This window comes from Amblyomma americanum, chromosome 2 (assembly GCF_052857255.1).
Source record: "Amblyomma americanum isolate KBUSLIRL-KWMA chromosome 2, ASM5285725v1, whole genome shotgun sequence".
In the NCBI taxonomy this organism is placed as follows: Eukaryota; Metazoa; Arthropoda; class Arachnida; order Ixodida; family Ixodidae; genus Amblyomma; species Amblyomma americanum.
In genome coordinates this window covers 97,066,290-97,084,227 of record NC_135498.1, presented here as the reverse complement: position 1 = coordinate 97,084,227, position 17,938 = coordinate 97,066,290, and the positions used below count along the sequence as shown (strand labels likewise).

The 17,938-nt window shown below is 47.2% G+C and overlaps 1 protein-coding gene across 5 annotated transcripts in view; it reads right to left on the bottom strand.

Annotated features, from left to right (window-relative positions):
- LOC144121650 (uncharacterized) overlaps positions 1-17,938 on the bottom strand; it is a 127,542-nt gene that overhangs the window by 39,816 nt on the left and 69,788 nt on the right. The window contains exon 1 of one of the 5 annotated variants that reach the window (XM_077654975.1): positions 8,579-8,688. The exons of 3 other annotated variants lie outside the window; for them this stretch is intronic. The gene's annotated coding sequence lies outside the window, so the exon portion shown is untranslated. Of the gene's footprint in view, positions 1-8,454; positions 8,689-17,938 lie in introns of those variants that run through there. One more of the 5 variants, XM_077654974.1, reaches the window with a different exon arrangement.

Sequence of the window (17,938 nt, the reverse complement as noted above, 5' to 3'; positions counted from 1 at the left end):
TAGCCAGAAGAAGCTTACAGAATATTTTTTTTTGCAAAGAATGAAAAGAGGATAAAGTTGTCTTCTCAGCAAGCCAACCGACGCCTAATGCCACTCATGGTGCGACGAAAAGGCATGTAATATAGCAACTCGTTTCCCATCTGTTCCTACCATGTTTTACCGTTCTAAATGTCTCGCTAACCTAAATACATTCTACCTGTTCCTTCGGGTACTCCCGGCAGGAAATCATTTCGCTGCTGACGCACCTTGTAATCGCCGTCTCGTTCCTAGCGCTCATTCTCTGCATATTAATTAGCTAAGGAGCACAAAGCAGTGTTCCGAAATCTTCTTGGGTTAATTTACATCCAACTGTCTTTTGTCAACTGATCTAAAAACTCCCACGCTTTTACCCTCGCCACTGGGTGTTTGCTACGAGAGAAGCTCACTTTTTATACCCACACATCCAAAACACCTCGATCAAGCGTCGAAAACCCGGATTGCTTTGGCTCTTCCCGCTTCAGGGTCTCAGCTCTAGAGTGCCTGCTTTTTTGTCCGTAACAAAAATACTAATTGCTTAAGGGCATTAAGCAAGCATTAGTGACTTGAATTCGGCGTTATCTAAACCGTCAATTTTAAGAACTGTAACCCATTCCTCTCTGGATCCACCCCAACTTTCGTCGTGTGCGACCAGAAGGGCCAGTTCAAACGCGGTCACAAAACTAAGGAAGAACTGTATTCGAATAAATCATGGTGTTGAGCCAGTTTTCACATATTAGCGGAGTACCCGCCGTTTTTCTCGTTACTACAACCTGGCTTTAGGCTGTTTCGTGGGAAGCCACTGCTGGTTTAGATTTTCCGATGCAGACTGTTTTTAAATTCTGTGAGACACACCAGCGCAAATATAGAGGAGAGAGAGAGAGAGAAACCATGAAATCTGGAGAAGGCCGCCCCTAATATGTCATGGTAGCCAAGAAGCACTTCTCCCGATCAACATAGTTTAGCCTCTGTTCCAGGCAGGCTTTATTGCTCTTGTGTTTACCGCCTTTATTTGCGCTGGCGCATTTCATAGTACTTTTTACGGAGTCCATTACCAGGATTCGTTACAGCGCTTTTTAATGTTTCTTTCATCTTTACTTCCTCTGATTTGTACAGGATGTTTCTGAGATTAACCGGTTGAAGTGTGTTCTGTATATATTTACGTTCATTCTACAGTCAACTCATATGCACGCTTTCTGTAAAGCCATCTGAGTTCAAACGCAAACCGCCGTCTCCTTCGCGGTTAGGGTGGCCGCTTTTCTACCATTCCTCCAGTGCCGAAAAAAAATGGCGATACTTTCTCTTTGATGGAGCATCGCTGCGCGAGCTGTAAAAGCGAGGGTTCGACTTGCAAAGCAGAAAGCTGACTGAAAGGCATTCCACACGCCAACCTTCCGCACTCCGCCCCCATCTTCGCTTCCATCTTACAGCGCCAACGCCGCTCTTGTGAGGTTTCTCGAACGCAAACCGCCCTTTCGTTCTCCGTGCGCTATACGGGCTTCCTAGATAGGAATACGTTCCAGAAAGTAGAACGCCTTTGAAGCGCTCGCCAGCAGCGAATGTCGTTGACACTGATGCGCACTGCTCTATTTGCCTCTGGAAAAGGAATATTCACAAACTGCGAAAGAGGCCACCAGTTATAAATGGTGCATGGTTAAGCCCCGGTTTCAGTAGATGCGTGAATAAGAAGAAAAAAAGAGAAAGATAGTTACTTTTTTTTCGCGCTATACAAAGCATTCCTCTCAATAAACAGTAGTCACTCCATTTCAGACTGGAGAGATCGAAGGAGACGTTGGTAGCGCGCGCCATCCCCAACCCTTTCGTCGGCGCTTCGCTGAAATGTTTACGAATCACTCTGACTCCCATAGATGGGTTTCTGTAAAAGGTAATACGTTTGTTTGTTGGAAAAGCAAACAGCGGGAAGAACCCTCCTCATAAAGTAACGTGCTGATTAAACATCGCAGTGTGGGTCTTTGCCCTTCGCGTAATTCTGGCTTGTTGTCTTCAATGTGATTTTTGGGCGCTCCGCCGTCGACCTCAATTTAGGCGAACCCTGCACACCCGTCTCATTTACCGGGAACGCGAAGGCGTTCCATTCTCGACGCGAGCGCTTAGATTGCGCGGGAATTTCGGCGAGCGCGGAAAGTAAATGGCGCTGAAATTGCGCGCTTTCTGCAGCCGGCACCAGTGACGTCAGGGGTTGTGCAAACTTCGCCGGCATTCCTTCCTGAGATTATTTTCCTTGCTTTGTTGTTGTGTTTGCACAGTTGCTTCGGCGTTTACGTTAAATGAAGTGCGTAGAGTGTTTATATTCTCTCCGTATTTACGTTAAACTGCGTAACCGCTACATCTTCACTTGTACAAGTGAAGTAAGCAGAGTCACGGGTTCACTGCTGTCACGTCTTGGAGGGGGCGACATATAGTGCGGTTTAATCGGCGAATCAGCGCCTTTTGCAAGACTAACATATTTATTGTTATGACTGAGGAGTGCCTTAGCATAGCCTCATTCGGAACCTTCGTAGTCTGCGAGCACCATTTTTTAGAGCCTGTTTCATAATGATAGCACACTGTCTGATCATTTGCGCCCTTGCTGTGGTCACTTCGAATGAGCAGCACAGTATGGTTTTCTTCTTTCTGAGGTCATATTTCCGTATTTCTCGTGAGACTCCAATGACAATGATTTAACAGACCAACTATGAAAAAAAAAGCCACCACGGCACTATTTTTTCCCAAAACCTCTTTAGCACCGCTTGCTGCTTTCAAGTGTTCAGTGAGGCTTTTGACATCTAATGGCATGGAGAACGTAGTTAGTGGGATAGCAACATTTACGAAAAAAAATAAAAGGTAGCTGCTATTAGTATATAGGCCATGTAATTAGAAGGGAAAAGAAACATTGCAGACTAAAGAATTTCTGCGTTTATGATCTGGAATATACAGACCGAAGTGCCTATCGTCGATGGTAATGTGACGCTCACGACTACCTTATACAGGTTGCGAGCAGTACAAATAAATTCAGAACCAGATAAAATTGACTACGCGCGTTGCTGACCGGGCTAGCGCGTAATTGGTGGCAGCGAGGGGCCGAACGCTTCCAGCTACAAAACCGCTTGTTGCTGGTCGTCTCAGTGCTACAGATATCGAGGAGATGCACTGCAACTAATCTTCCCGTCTTGTTTGCACACCCTCTATTATACACTGTTTACCTATGCATTTAGGGTGAGGATGCTCTACCACCCTTGAAAGCACGTCACTCGCCTTCCTAAAATCCCCACTCACTGCGGAGGCGGAAGACAGCCAGATTAACTGCGCTTATCGCGGACGGCGGCCAGGCGCACAGACTTGTCTCTATTGTATGATCCACGTCTTGCGGCATCACCGCGTGTTTATTTGGCCGTTATCTCTTCAGCTCAGTGTGCATCACCACCCAGAAACTCGGCGAGTATTTCACATGCGGGAAATTCTTTGAAATTGCATTCACACGCTGCGGGCTTCACAGCCGGTTGCAACTGCCGAATGCTTTGGCTTAGCTGCGTAACGGGCTTAACTCAGCGCAAGCCGCAGCCGTGCTTCTGGCTTTCTTTTGCTAATGCTTAAGACCTGTAGTACAAGGTCTAAGACCTACAGGCTGAGTGGCAGCCTTGGCGTCCACTAAGAAACCAACGGGCGCAGGTTTGACAAGCGGGGCTTGTCACGTAATGACACGTTACTTTTACGCCACGTCCCAATGTTGAAAGCCAAAGTCTGTACTCTCGGTATCCGCCGGGGAGGGCTACCCATGATAGCAGCGCTAGACTGAGGGCTCCAACGCAATAGTGTGAAATGCCCCATTGCGCGGAAAATCAGGCGTCGGCGTTGTCAGCGTTGTCAGCGGCGTTATCAGCGTAGGTGGAGCCCAGAGAGCAACCTAGCAGGCAGGTGGACCGGCTAGGTCCCCAACCTTGTGGCGCCATCACAACCTGCGTACCGGATTGTGAGCGAACTGCCCACCCTGGCAGGTGGCAGTTAGGTTAATTATTGGTCGCTCGGGAGGAGCAAACTGGGCCGGTCGCTCAAGGCCCATCACTGGGAGCACCTGCCATTGCAGGGCAGTGGTGCCTCGCTCAGCCGCTGCCCCACTGCGTCCATAAGGGTATGAGGGCTCCAAGGAATCGATGAATGTAACGTAGAGATCGACCTTCTGCGTATATAAAAAGTCATCCGCTACGCTATAGCGTCACACCCTTTAGGCGGAGCTTAAGCTGGCTCCAATTTTTAGCTGTTATTCTATGTTAACGGAACCCTAAAGCATGAAAAAATCTACGATGCATATGTCCGCTATTTAATCTGCCTCGTGAAAGCTCGCCAGCTACGCAGGTGGCGCCAGCTAATCACGAAACAAATTATCAAAGTCTATAACCAGAGAATCGACTCCCTAATTGGTTTGTGCCAGCCCCCTAGCGCTGCGAGCTCTGTGTACATCCAGGAATACCCGTATAGCGACCGGGCTCAAACTTTAGCGTTGCCTCCGCGGAAAGAGTGGGAGGATAACATGGCGGCCTGTTGCCGCCGTCGAGCTCTTCATGATCCGAGCCACAGCGTTTTGAGAGCTGGCCGAAGAACGTTTACACCGTACGTCTACGCCCAACATTCCTCGCCAGATAATAGGAGGTGCTCAAGCTGCTTACACATCCTCTCCTCGCCTAGTCGCGTTCCGTGGGTTTACTTGCCGATGCACGTTTATGTAGGGCATTGCTTATCGCAGCCACGCAGGAGTGACGCCCGGTTTTCACGTAGAAAAGAAGCCTCAGTGTAGCAGGAAGGCAAAAATAAAGAGAAGACGTGGATCACCTTAAGCCTTTCGCTACAAAGAGCCCGGAACGGGGTAGGCGAGGTATAGTGGAAGCCTTTTAGAGCGCTTCACTTCACCTGGTCTTTTGAACGAACGGCTGGCTTCGCAAGAGGGGGCGGTGACGGTTTCCTGCCGAATTATGCGCGTAGGTAGATTGGCCTACTAAGAGCGTCTAAAGCTTATCGGAGAAAAAGTGGCAAGATAGCTACAACAACGCGTCTTAGCTTTGCGTAAGAGGGAGCCGACTGGAACAGTTTATCTTCGCGGAAACACTCGTCCTTGAGCGATCCCGCTACCCCGAGAAAGGAGGCAGCTAATTGGTGTGGTCTCATTATTGCTTGGATTACTGCATTAATCCCATAAATTACAGAAGTTTATGGCGGAGGTTCGAGTGAAAAGCTAAAGCGTTCGTAACTGAGAAAGAGTGAAAAAACCACATCAGCACAAAATAAAATTATCGCATTATTTTCGAGCCACCACACAACTTAAATAGTTTTCTACATGCCATACGCTGCGGCACACAAGCGCTTGTTTAGGCCACTAGTAATAGACAGGGCGCTTCATCTCCATCAATGTTGCAGCTTAAACTCGCGTTTAGTAAAAAGTACGTACAAGAAACTCCAAAGAAAGGCGTGCAGGTAAGTTAAAGTTGGCCTAACTAATTTAATTTGTCGCTAAAAATAGCTAAGTTATTAATATTAAAGCTACTCGCAAATATTGCTGACGTACCTTGTGTAAACGATTGAAAACCGTTGCGCATTGTCGCCTAGAGGAATTTTCAAGCGCACTTCGCGTCGGGAAAGCGAGCCCAATGGCAGTGCATTGAAAATGGACGCCCGTGGCTGATGGACATCAGGATAGATTTTATTTCTGTCATCAGTCATAAGATAAAACTGACTTTGGAAACTGAAGTTTGGTTAGACATGCTTAACTTTAGCTTCAATTGACGTCCTAATAACAGACTAATCTCTACGACAAAATACCATTAGGAGCGACCTGCATCCGGAGGACACAGCTGGGGACGTGCCTTTTATACTGCAATGCGACGCCAGTCATTTGATGCAGGTGTAGTCTGGAGTATCAAGGTCGGGGAGCATAACGTCATGCCCGACGTTCATCATATTATAGTTACAACACGTCGTTGATTACTCTGGGACTGGCGCTGGTCCCACGGAGCCGACACACCATGACCACCGCTTGCTAATCGCGTATGATAAGTGACGAATTGCCCGTGAGGGTGTTTCTCTCGGTTGGGTTCCATGTACGCTATTTGAAGGGAAGAACGCCAGCGAGGGGAGTACTGGAGAACGTTGATAATTAACCGGCCGTTTCCTAATGACTTTCTGTGCGTAATTGGCTTGTAGGGAGCTGCCGTCAACGGGCCTAGAAAGTAGGAGAGTGCTGCGTTGGAGTTGGGACGAATCGCGCCGACAGAATAACTGTGGCTTATTGCGTCACTCAGCACAGAGCTCCGTGAAAAACCTTACAAGCCTTACACGTGTTCATATGGATACACTTGTTGTGTATGCCATTTGTAAAAGATCAAAGCCGTTGTTATGTTTGGCGAAAACAGGATTCAGGAACTATGCATGCCTTGCTAAGTTTCGCTTGTGTGTTTTGGCCTTTATGAGAGTAACGATCAGAATAAAAAAAAAGCAATTAGGTCGTCTCATATTGAGTAAACAAGTGGCCTTGAAGAACGCGGAAACGTGTAAAGAGTAATGCTCTTTGACATATGTCACGCGTTGTGGTTCTGTATCCACTACTGCCGTCTTTACCACAAAGACCGGCGACTTCATTTTTGATCAATACACATCACCGTTGACCTGCTTTAGAAATATATTCTCCTAAGTATCTATATCGGCGCTTTAAGGTATAAATTAAAAACACGTCGATTTCTCGTTTTTCCGGTCATTAAAGATGTTTTCTTTGCGTTTTCCCAGTCCGAACATAAACCGACTTATTTCTGGGCGAAATTGACTGCGAAAGCTTGACTGAAGCCTCACTGATGCCATCATTGAGCCTTTTCAGGTTCGAAATGACAATTTTCATAGGTCAGAGATACTGTACACGGATGCGAATGAGTTTTGCATATCGGTGAATATAAGTGCAGGCAGAAGACGGGGTGCCTACTGCGCATGCGCCCTCGGCGGTGCGCGCCTCTCCTTTCCGCGCAGCCGTCACTGCAGATGCACGATGGGTAAAAGTGTACGCTAATACGTCACCCGTGTGCTAAAACTGCCCGCTACAGAGAAACACACGCACGTAAGGAGTGGCACTTTACGAGAGCTTCCACATTTTCGAATTGGAGCCTCGGGTCCTTCGCGGTGCTGTCCTGGCCAACCACGCGTTAAATGTGGGAGGACGAACTTCTAAGCTTGAAGTCTGTGCGAAGCGTTCAATAATATTCCCCTCGCTTTTTCGCTTCGCAGCTCACGTCACCAAGCAAGGATAAATCGCCAGAAGAGAATTTGTCCCTCACAGGAGAGAACGAGTGCTTCGAGCGACACGCAAAGGGAAAGGTAGTAATCGCTCTGGCATGGACTCCCTGTCGCGCTAACCTCGGCGGTTTTGCATCATTAAACGCTCCGGCATCGCGCCGAGCCCCGACGCCGAAGACCGCAGCGGCACCCTCGGCTGCGGCGGTTGAAAGAAGAGTCACGCCCCGCGCCCTAATTGCGGGCAGTAACGATTCGGATTAATGTCTTTGCTCGGCAGTAATTGCCTCGGACTGGCGCTGTACCTTTGTTGGGCGCTCGTAATTCTCTGCTTTCTTTTCCTGCTCGAGTTCCTTCATCGGATTCTGCGAATTAGTGGTTAGGCGCCTCTTGCTGCATTTGTTGCGCCTGCATGGCGATTAGGAAAGCATGAGGTCTTGAAGTTATCGTAACCTGACTCTTCCGGGTGAGGTTTCGTGGATACATAATGCAGGCAATTCAGTAGGGCGATTGGAGCTCGCGCAACTGAATTGAAGGTGCGTATCACAGCTGAGCGGCATGTCATGGCTGTAGAATTCGATAAAAACACTAACAATAGAATTGGATCTTTCAATCCTTTCAAATCGTTCCACAACGTTGAGCAAAGGCTTTCGCGCAGTTGACTGCATTTTACAATATGCTTCAGGTAGTCTGAGGGTCGGTTACACTATTAGAAAGGTGCAAAAGGAAAAAGTACAAAATTCAGCAACCACTTTGCGGCCCCCAACACATTCTTGTACATTTACACATGTCTGGTATTCATGTATCAGCGAAAGGAAAAACATAACTGCGCAAATGCTTTTCCGTGAAGCGCCGCTGGCAAATTTCTCTCCCAGCAAAGTATTTTCACCCATTCCCTCAAGCGAAAAGCGTGCAGTTCTTGAGTACTCAACTGGAATATGGTTCCTGCGTAGGGCAGAATACTCGAGCATACTTCAAGCAGTCGAGCCCACTTCGAAGGAACAAGAGCACAAGAACATATAAAATAATAAAAAACCACATAAACAAGCAAACACACAGCGTGTGGATGGAAGCCTGTTCTAACCTTCCCGTTCGAAGTGTTTCTCGTCCAACACGACCTTTTCATTTCTCGACAGCGTCTCTCCGCCTCCCCTATCAGCTCCTGTCGCTCACCTGTTGCGGTTCCTAAAGTCCACACTCTCTCGCGGATTTCCTCGGGGTTGCGACGAAACATCCGACGACAATGGGGTGTCTACGGTCGCAAAACCATTAGCATATATATGGGCGAACGACCAACCTGGGAAGTATTTACTGTCTTCGCCTCCTGCTCACGCCGATATTTGTCGCACTTGTCCGCGCGACGCACCACCACCTCGCCAGGCGTATCGACAGTCAGTCGGACAGCAGAACAACGACAAGAAAGAAAGAAACAGACGAATGAGCAAGCGATCTCGATAAGCATAAGCCGCCCGGAAGGAGGGTGGAAGAGCTGCACGTCTGGTCGATATTTGGCGCGGCTATGCGTCGTCCTGCGCTTTATCGCGCTTCCGGATCCGGCCACGGCGACAAGTAGGCGCAGTGAGGCGCAGCTTTGTCGTCGTCGTCGACTGTGAAAATTAGGCTACGTGTACAGTGCAAACACATCCGGTGCCAGCGCTGTGAGTAGGAATTAGGCATCAAGTTACGGTTCGCATTGGCGGGTGCGTCAGCGTCACTGCACCCTAGCCTTTCCATCCCTTCCCCGCTCCCCCTTCATAGGCACTGAGCCCTCGTTCCGTCCACCGATTAGGTGGAAATCTGAAGATTTCCCCCAGTCCTGTGGGCTGCCAAATTCTCCGACACAACCGAACCTGCTTTATAAGGCGAGACCCTGAAAACACGAGGGATCCGCAGCGCATGTCAGGTCATTCCAGTGACGTAACGCCAGGAATTAGCGGCAATCACAGGAATGGCACGACAAGCTCCTGGTTCGCTTCCCACGCTGAAATACAACAAGCGCAGCGGAAGACCCGAAGAGGCTGCGTAGCCAATTGTTGGGGAAGTTTACTTTGTACGCATGCGGGCACTGACGCAAGAAACATGTCTCATTTCGGAAACTCCGGAAGTGGAGCAAAGTAGGAACTTTCTTGCTCCGCCCCTTTCCTGCATACTTGCAAGTGCCGGTGCAACTCGATAAAACCACCCAATTTTCTTGTTGAGTTGATTTTTGGGCGCTAACCAGCCCCCCAAAACGTAATGATTTGCTTTCTACCTCTCGCGTATAGTGTTGCGGGTTGTTTTATTTTTCAACTTCATCTCTGGCACCTAAAGAGAACTGAAATGACCGTTAGGCACCACGACGCAAATAGTCAGTCGCAAGGAAGAGGGCAATATAGTGCCTCTAAATGGGCGCAATTTTGTTTCTTCGACATTTCCCGCGGTTATGTTTTCACTGCCATGTTGCGCATAATGCTTCTTGTGATTTTGTGAAGCTCCTAGAACAGCTTTTTTGTAGTCAGTCGACTTTTAGTCACCTTTCTAAACTTTCTGGGACCTTATAGCTTGCGCTGGCTGCTTCACCACTTATCAAAACACCACCAGTTGCATTAACGCGAGCCATTAGAGCCGCTGCAAGCGTGATTTCTTCACAATCGTCATTCGTATTCCGCCTTCTATATAAACGCAACCTTACGTAATCGCAGCCACACCCATCAGTGAGTGTCTGTGCTGTGGGTTTAGAAGTACTCGTCGTCAAGTAGGCAATCCATTGAAGCGGTTCGCAGAGATAAAGAATGGAAGATAACGATGATTGCTGATTACCGCAACTTTTAAGGTGCCTCGTTAGCGCTGTTCACAGCCTAAAAATACAGCCTCGAGCTGTAATTAGCTAGTGAGTTTGCATTGTGCAGAGAATAGGTAAAGCTTGCGTGGGCGTCAGTGCGCCTTTGTTGTGATTTAACTTCGTTTCGGGTGGCTCTGAAGTGAAGTTGAATTTACGCCGAAAAAGCGAACGCCCGTGGATCCCGAACAGCGTCAACAACAACAACGAGAAAAAAGAGGCTTACTTTCAGGGTAGCCTGTTTTCCCCAACTTTCCGACTACACTGTGCCAAGGGCACCGGCCGGCTTTCGTAATGAGGGAAGAAGTCCCCAGAATTGCAGTAATTATGCTGATAACCGAGTACACCTTGATGGTGGTCCTCGCATACGTGGTCTATTCAGCTCATCTCAAACAGCAGCAACAGGAAGTCGTGAGGCGTTGTGTGACGTTCAAGGCGTAGAATTAATTCATGCTATAAGCCGAGAAGCCCTCAAGAAAGCCGAGATTTCAGCGTGTAGAAATTCAGAAGCAGGCTTGAGGCACGCGTGGCTACGGTGGAGGGCTAATTATGACCGCTCTTGGCAGCTGCGAGATAACTGACTCGGTCATTACTGCGTGGAAACTGTTCCTAGCAGCGGGGAGTTGTTTCATCATTGCCCACGGGGGACGGGCAGAATGCCACTCGCTATGGAATGCATATTAGGTACTTTCTTGCATCTCTTTCATGTTGTTCAGGCGAAGATTTGGCGTTCCATTAGGAGGAGGATGTAGCTTCATAGGGGCTCACACGTTTCCCTCACTGGCAACGGAATTTAGTGCATTAAGTTCCTACACCGGTTCGTATCTCTCGACCGACTCACTGAATTAACATTTGCTTTGTTGCGTGACATTAGCCTCATTTGAAGACTACCGAATATTCTCTCTTTCATCATTTCAAATGTTTTGCTTGAAAATGTTTGTAAAATGGTGAATTAGACGACCTTAATACTTTATTTCATTGTTCTCTGCCATACTTCGTTCGCACTTTGCTTTCCGGAATCCCGTTCCCCGCATACGGGAAGTGCCTTGTCGGTTGTTTTAAACAGGCTTACTACATTTTATGCTTCTTCTCAAAAGCCGCCGCGGTGGCTGAGTGGTTATGGCTCTTGGCTGCTGGCCCGAAAGACGCGGGTTCGAACTCGGCCGCGGCGGTCGAATTTCGATGGAGGCGAAATTCTAGAGGCTCGTGTGCTGTGCGATGTCAGTGTACGTTAAAGAACCCTAGGTGGTCGAAATTTCTGGAGCCCTTCATTACGGCATCTCTCATAGCCCAAGTCGCTTTGGGACGTTAAACCCAAATAAACCATAAACCAAGCTTCTTCACAAAATACCTCTCTGCCAGTGCACCTTCATGAGACCTGAAAAAACACCGGGCCTTTTGTTCACACATTAAAGCTACGGCACTTCTGAAGAAACGTTAGGTTGCAAGTGCGCTTGTATAACTATTCATAAAGGCTGGCACGCATGCACTTAATATTACTGCCTCGTATTCTATAACCTTTTTTTTTTACAAATCGCTTACTTTATAGGCATGCAACGCACGCTGGCAGCACAGGATTTTCACCGTCCGAGCTGTCATTGCAGGCGCTGAATTTATGAAAATTTTTTGCGGTTTTAGTGACGTGTTTAGCCTCTTACGCTTTTTTACTGTGCTTTCGCGATGATCTTCACATATCGGACTTTAAAAATTGGGTCTGATACTACTGTTGAAATGAATATCTCAACTGCAAACAAAACGAGCAGCTAAAGATCAAATAGAAACCGCTGTTGACAGGCGCGCATGGAGAAATTGGTTGCTCCTTGGGTATGGAATTCTGGAAAACAGAAGCGAATACGGCTGAACACACGTAATTTACCCCTTCCCGAGATGCGTGATTGCAGCAATGTGACCGGCGTACACAAGTGCCTTCGCATTCCTTCGAGTGCCAGGACACATTGGCATTGATTTCTTCAATATTGGCAGCGCAGTGTCAGAGATTACGTTAATAATCTTAAATATAGCTCCACCCGCCGAACAACTGTGACGTAATAACTACGTTGCCGAAAAGTCAACTTTGGGAGGAGTTTAAGAATGGGCCGGCGTGGTCAGCCGCTCCATTATGCTGCACATTTAATGACACTAATTAGAACTGATGTCTTCATATACGATGTAGCTAAGCGTTGAAAGTGGACAAGAAATAAATCTCTTTAGGGCACATTGTGATCGTTGAAAATGACCATGAGACTAAAATAATTTGGGAAATAAGAATGTAGTCGAATGCATTTGGCAAGAGTAAATTATATACCAGCTCTATTTTACCGGTGCCTACCTGTGGGGTAGAAACGTAGATCTATGGTGGAAAAGGTTGAACTTAAACAGAGGACAAGGCAACGAGCTGTGGAAAGGAAAATGATAGGAGTAACGTTTAGTGACAGAATGGGAGCAGAGTGCGTCAAATAACAAACGCGAGTTGATGACATCCTAGCTGAAATAAAAAAAATGGGAACGGGCAGGCATGCAATGCGAAAGCAAGATAAACAATATTTGTTCTGGATAACTGATCGGATTCTTACAGAAGGCAAGCGTAGTGAGTAGCGGGTGGTATAAAGTCAGTGGACGGGTGATATTGGGAAGCTTGAGGGGATAAGGGGGCCGCAGCTGGTGCTGGACAGGGTTAATCGTAGAGATAAGGGAGATACCTTTTTACTACAGTGGACATAGTTAGATTGATGATGGTGTTCATCAGCGTGAGTCACTATCTATATTGACGTCCAATTACAATGCGCACAAGCGAATTTCGAATGAATAAATGACATAGCTCTACGGAAGAGTCTGGTGACTGCTATCATACGATTTTCAACTGTACAACTCAAGAGAACATATTGGAGGATAGAGGGTCAAAAATTTGTTCAAATGGCAAATAGGTAAATGACGCTTGTCAACAAATTTGACACGTAAGCTAAGCGAAAAACTGAAGGAGAGCGCTTAGAATTGCCACTGTGCGCGGCTGCCAAAGCAATTCACGCCATTGTCGAAAAATTCACTTCTTTACGTGTGTCTGCACCCCTGAGCGTGTTAGCGGTCGCGATGGGTGAGGCGAATGTTACTGGATGTATCTTTCCCAACACAGAAGCTGGCAGTGCCCATCATTCCCTCGAATGAAAAGATTTAAATTGTTCTAGCCCATTCCGCAAACCGATGAACAATTGGCCTAACAACAGTTCTCAAGTGGAGTACATTTGGGCGTCAAGTCTGCTTTTTCACTGCGCACGCGATGTCTCTCTCACTGAAAAGTTATTTGCCGAGCGTCTTGTACGTATTTCGCTTTGCATTAGGCGCTAAGATTGGATCCTGTGATGCCCTCTCGTGGCACGTGGTAGCACGTCAGCGTTAAAGCTTGGAAGTAAAATGTCCTGTTCCGAGCTTACACAGCCCAGAGTGCCATCCTTCTGAATAAATATTTTTGCCTTATTCACCAGCTGGGACCAAAGAAATAACACCGGCATTGGCTGGCGGTTTCTTGGCGGCGAGAATGCGATGATTCCGGCGCACCGGATTAGTAGCGTGGCAAACCGGCAACTGATCCGAAGGACGTAGAACGAATTGCGGCAGTGGCAGCCAAAATTTCGGTGGCGACGAAACGCAAATAAAGCCCTGTGCTGTGTGCTATATTTTAACGTGATAAAAAAAACAAGTGGTCAAGAATAATTCGGAACCCTACACTATGGCGTATTTTGTAGGCCACGTGCCGCTCAGCGAAGTTCAAGCTTGCAAACCTAACCAAGACTGCGAACAAACTTATGGTGCCTGGCTGAGCAACAAGTACCGCAGCCCGTACGAATGCATTTAGGACTTGAAAGCCTACAACAAGGTTAGCTGTTATCGTTAGAGGCACGAGATGCAACCGCATTGGGCTTAATAAATTATTAAAAACTAAGAAATCGTACTGACCAAAGCGCGCAACCCTTCTGTAGAAAAAAATGTTTCTCTAGTTAAGGTGATAAGGAAACATAAATTAAATCCAATAATGAGCCTATTCTCTCGGCTCAGTCGCGATATTTGTTCAAATACAAGCCGCCGTGCCTCGGCGAACCGTACAGAACTGTGGCTTTGAGGAGGATAACTAAAATGTCCAGAAAACTAGTTTCATTCTAGCTGCTGCCGCACTAAAGCACCAGTCAGGCGGTTTGCGCTTAATTTGGGGTTTGGCGTGCATTTTTATAAATAGAAGTAAAGGCTGGTGTAGGGCGGAAAGGAGCTGCTAACTATTTTCTTAAGCACTTCTTACCATTTGCATCTCTATGTTAGAACGAAAAGGTTGGGCGAAATACTTATCGCGGCAACCCGGCCTTGCGCAGAAATGCGCACTGCTTTAAATCGAATTTGAAATATCGAGTGAAAACTACATCGAAGATAAAAATAAACCTGAGACAGCGTTACGGCGATATCTCCGGGATGTATATCTACTAATATCTCTGTTTTGTAGAACGGTTAGCGCTTAGTTATTCTTCTGAGGAGCAAAGGTGAGACACAACTTAGCTTAATTGCTTCATGTTCAGTTGAATTAAACATCCTTGTTTTCATATTACTGACAGTGCGTGCAGCCACGAAAAATACCAAAGATCCATTGACCCCGTGGTCCCAATAGCAAGCCTTCGACAAAATACCCTACCAAATAGGAATACTAAATATTTAGCTCAGTTTTTACACAGGAAAGAAAGAAAATTTGCGGTATTAGTGCAAATTATTGATATTCCAGAAAGACAAAAAGTTCAATGTTTAGCGCCTCTCATCCACAAAAGCAATCATGCGAAGAGAGGCAGCAATCATTGAAATGCACGCAGAGTGTAAAATACGAAAGGTAGCGCACTACGAAGGCACTCCTTCCAATATCGCTGATGTAACGTGTTGAGAAGTGAAGACGAAAGTTAGGCTAGTTAAGCTTCGTTTACAAAACTCAATATTTCACTCGCTGAAAAACTGGGCAGCTATTCTGTCGACCCGGGCTACTGAGGTCACCGCTTTCAACGAATTGTCGAATTGTTTACTGCTCTCAACTTAAAATTCTGAACCAGCAAAAAAGAACAACGAATAAAGGTCCCAATAGCGCAAACTCATTCCTTTCAGGCATCAGTTCCTTCTTATCCCCCGTACCATCCGTCTTACGCCAGTGCCCTGGCAGCCACTGGAGTAAGATTCCTTCGAGATCAGTGCTTCTTTCTTTTCCTGTTTGCGTCCTTCGTCTTTGCCGAAACGTCTTGGGAAGACCAAGCACAACAACAAAATTCATCTTCGTTTCTTTTTCATTGTCATTTCGTCCCTATTGGAGTGTACGTCACTGCGAGAGCTCCAAATTATCGACGCTGTTTCAACACCCTTCCAATGCTTTACGTTTCGTAAGAGCGCCAGCGTTCATCTATCTATCCGCTGAAAAGCGTTTCGCGTCCCATCTACGACAGTAACAGAGCACTGCCAAGGAGGCACCCGCATAAACTCGAGAGGGAATGAATTCTGATCCTTTTTTTTTACTATTTCTTCCCTATATCTCTCCTCGAAGGCAACGCCATAAACATCAGCTGCACGCTGTTCTCTGAAAAAAAGAATCCCATATTTCGAGCTTTTCGCTGGAGCCTTATTCTGTTCGCTTTTATTTTTAATTTCCTCTTTTCCTGATAACCCAAAAGCAAAGACGGGGCCAATGCCGCGCCAACGAATTGCGAAAACAGCGCCACACTGTTGTGTCGACGTAAATCGAGCGCAATTTTATTTTTCAACCGTATGCAAAAGCCACCATAAATCTGTCTGCGCCGTATTTGCTCGGAACTACGCAGATGCCGCATGTATACTGACCGCGCTGCATCTGTTGTTGCTGCTACTCCGGCAGAACTGCAATGCAGAACGGCGTTTGCATAAGTGGGCCACTAGTGCCGCGGGATGCAAACGCCTGTAGGTCTTGCGGCGTAAACACACCGGTCGTCGTAATAATTTCTTCCCGGTAGAAATGGACCCGAGAGATTGTGGACGCTAACCCACTCCCGCTGCCTTATGTAATTTCCGGTGATAAACTTCCTTGTCCGCTTTCCATTCCTGCGCAGTTTGTCCACGCGCTCAACGTGGGAGGCAGGATAGAACGCGATGAGATTGGAACGCGTGTAATAACCGCTACCCGCGGTACAGCAGTGTTGCGGGCGGAGGCCTATCTCTTTAGGCTCCATCTAACTGTCTGCCGGCCTGTCTGTATGGAATAGCAGTTTCTTCCATCTCGTTCACTATAGTGGTGGTTGTATTTGAAATCGTGACTTCTTTCTCTGTGATATATTATGACTGTTTCTCAGAACAAATAGAATGGAACGCAAACCATAGTTGAAATCCTACCACGTCACACATACCCGAAATACACTGGCTCTTGGTCACGCCCCCCCCCCCCCCTCTAGCGATGCTGCTCCGTGGCAACCTGCCAAAAAAGATGCATACTTCCAAGAAGATCAGTTGCATTTCGACTGAAATATTCTTCGAGCAGTCTAACGTCACCGTGCCTGTACCCAGCTAGCATAATACTTAACGGTTGCTTCTATCTTCGAATCAGTAACACACTACAAGATGATTCATGATGCATCGTGCATCCTACAATGTTCCCTGCGAAAAAAGGCGACCTCTTTCTGTGTCCTCACCGCTGTCACTATCAGGGTTTTGTTTACGCGCATCTTTCGTCGGTTGCATAGCCTTGTATTGGGTGCAATCTCTTGCACACGCTACCCTTGCGCAACACCCCTAAAAACGAAAAGTATAAACGTTAACAAAAAGTAAACAACGATTAGACATCCCAAAGAGCGGGACTCATTTGATTTAAGCCGCAACCACCGTCTAGCGCCTGGTCGTGCTTTACCCTATTTGTCGGTGCAAAGTTGGGAGCAAATTTCCCCATGTTTAGAAGCCGCCTTGCAGCGACATAAGCGGAGATTCCGCCAGCGAACTTAGTTCGTGCCTCATTGCTTTGGCCTGCGGCAAAAAGGAATTAACGGAGCGCGTTTGGCAGCGAGTGAAAAAATAGAACTAGGCCATTCGTCAAGGGCGGGGGAGCAGTCGGTGTCACCCTGACACGAGCTGGTCGTGAACTGACAGGGAGCTCCGACTTTCTTGCCGCCTTCGAGAAGATTGATTAAGGCCACGCGTTCGGGGAACGTATTAGGGTTTTAATGTCTCCTCAGTGTCGATCCAAACTTAATGCGCCTATTTTGGTGAGTACTCGTATCTTGCCTGTTTTATTTTATTAATGCTCGTCCGCAATAGCACTTTGCCGCCTTTGACGAAGCAAAGTGAGAGAGCTAAAATATAAATCTGATGAAGAACGACCTCCTCCGCATTTTTCCTAGACTTCCTAGTACAGTTAATTCGGAACTAGGTTTAATGCACCAGCAAACCACAGTTGGTGCTTTCTTTACAGTCGTTGACCTGCACAAAAAGCTCGATGAGTTGGCTGGGTTAGAGATGTTTGCAACCTAATCAATCACTAAGCCTTTGGACATGTCAGAAAAAGGGAATGTAAAATTACAAATGGCAAGACAAATAAAAAAAAAGTGCAGGCATCTTTCTGTTCGCAGTGATTTAAAGTACAAGAGAACACTCCCGAAAATGCCAGCGTCGAAAAGAGTGACTTAGCAGTCGGATCCTATCTGGGTGCCGCCTAATGCCCGGGAGAGTGTTGGCGGCTGAAAACCCTCGCTCTATGCCCGCCCTTTTCCACCAGCCCCCGTTGTTACACACAGGGCCGGGTGCATTAACGCATCCCATTCGCCTCCGCCGCCAACGGCGCCGCGGCCTCTTTTGTTAATCCGGAGG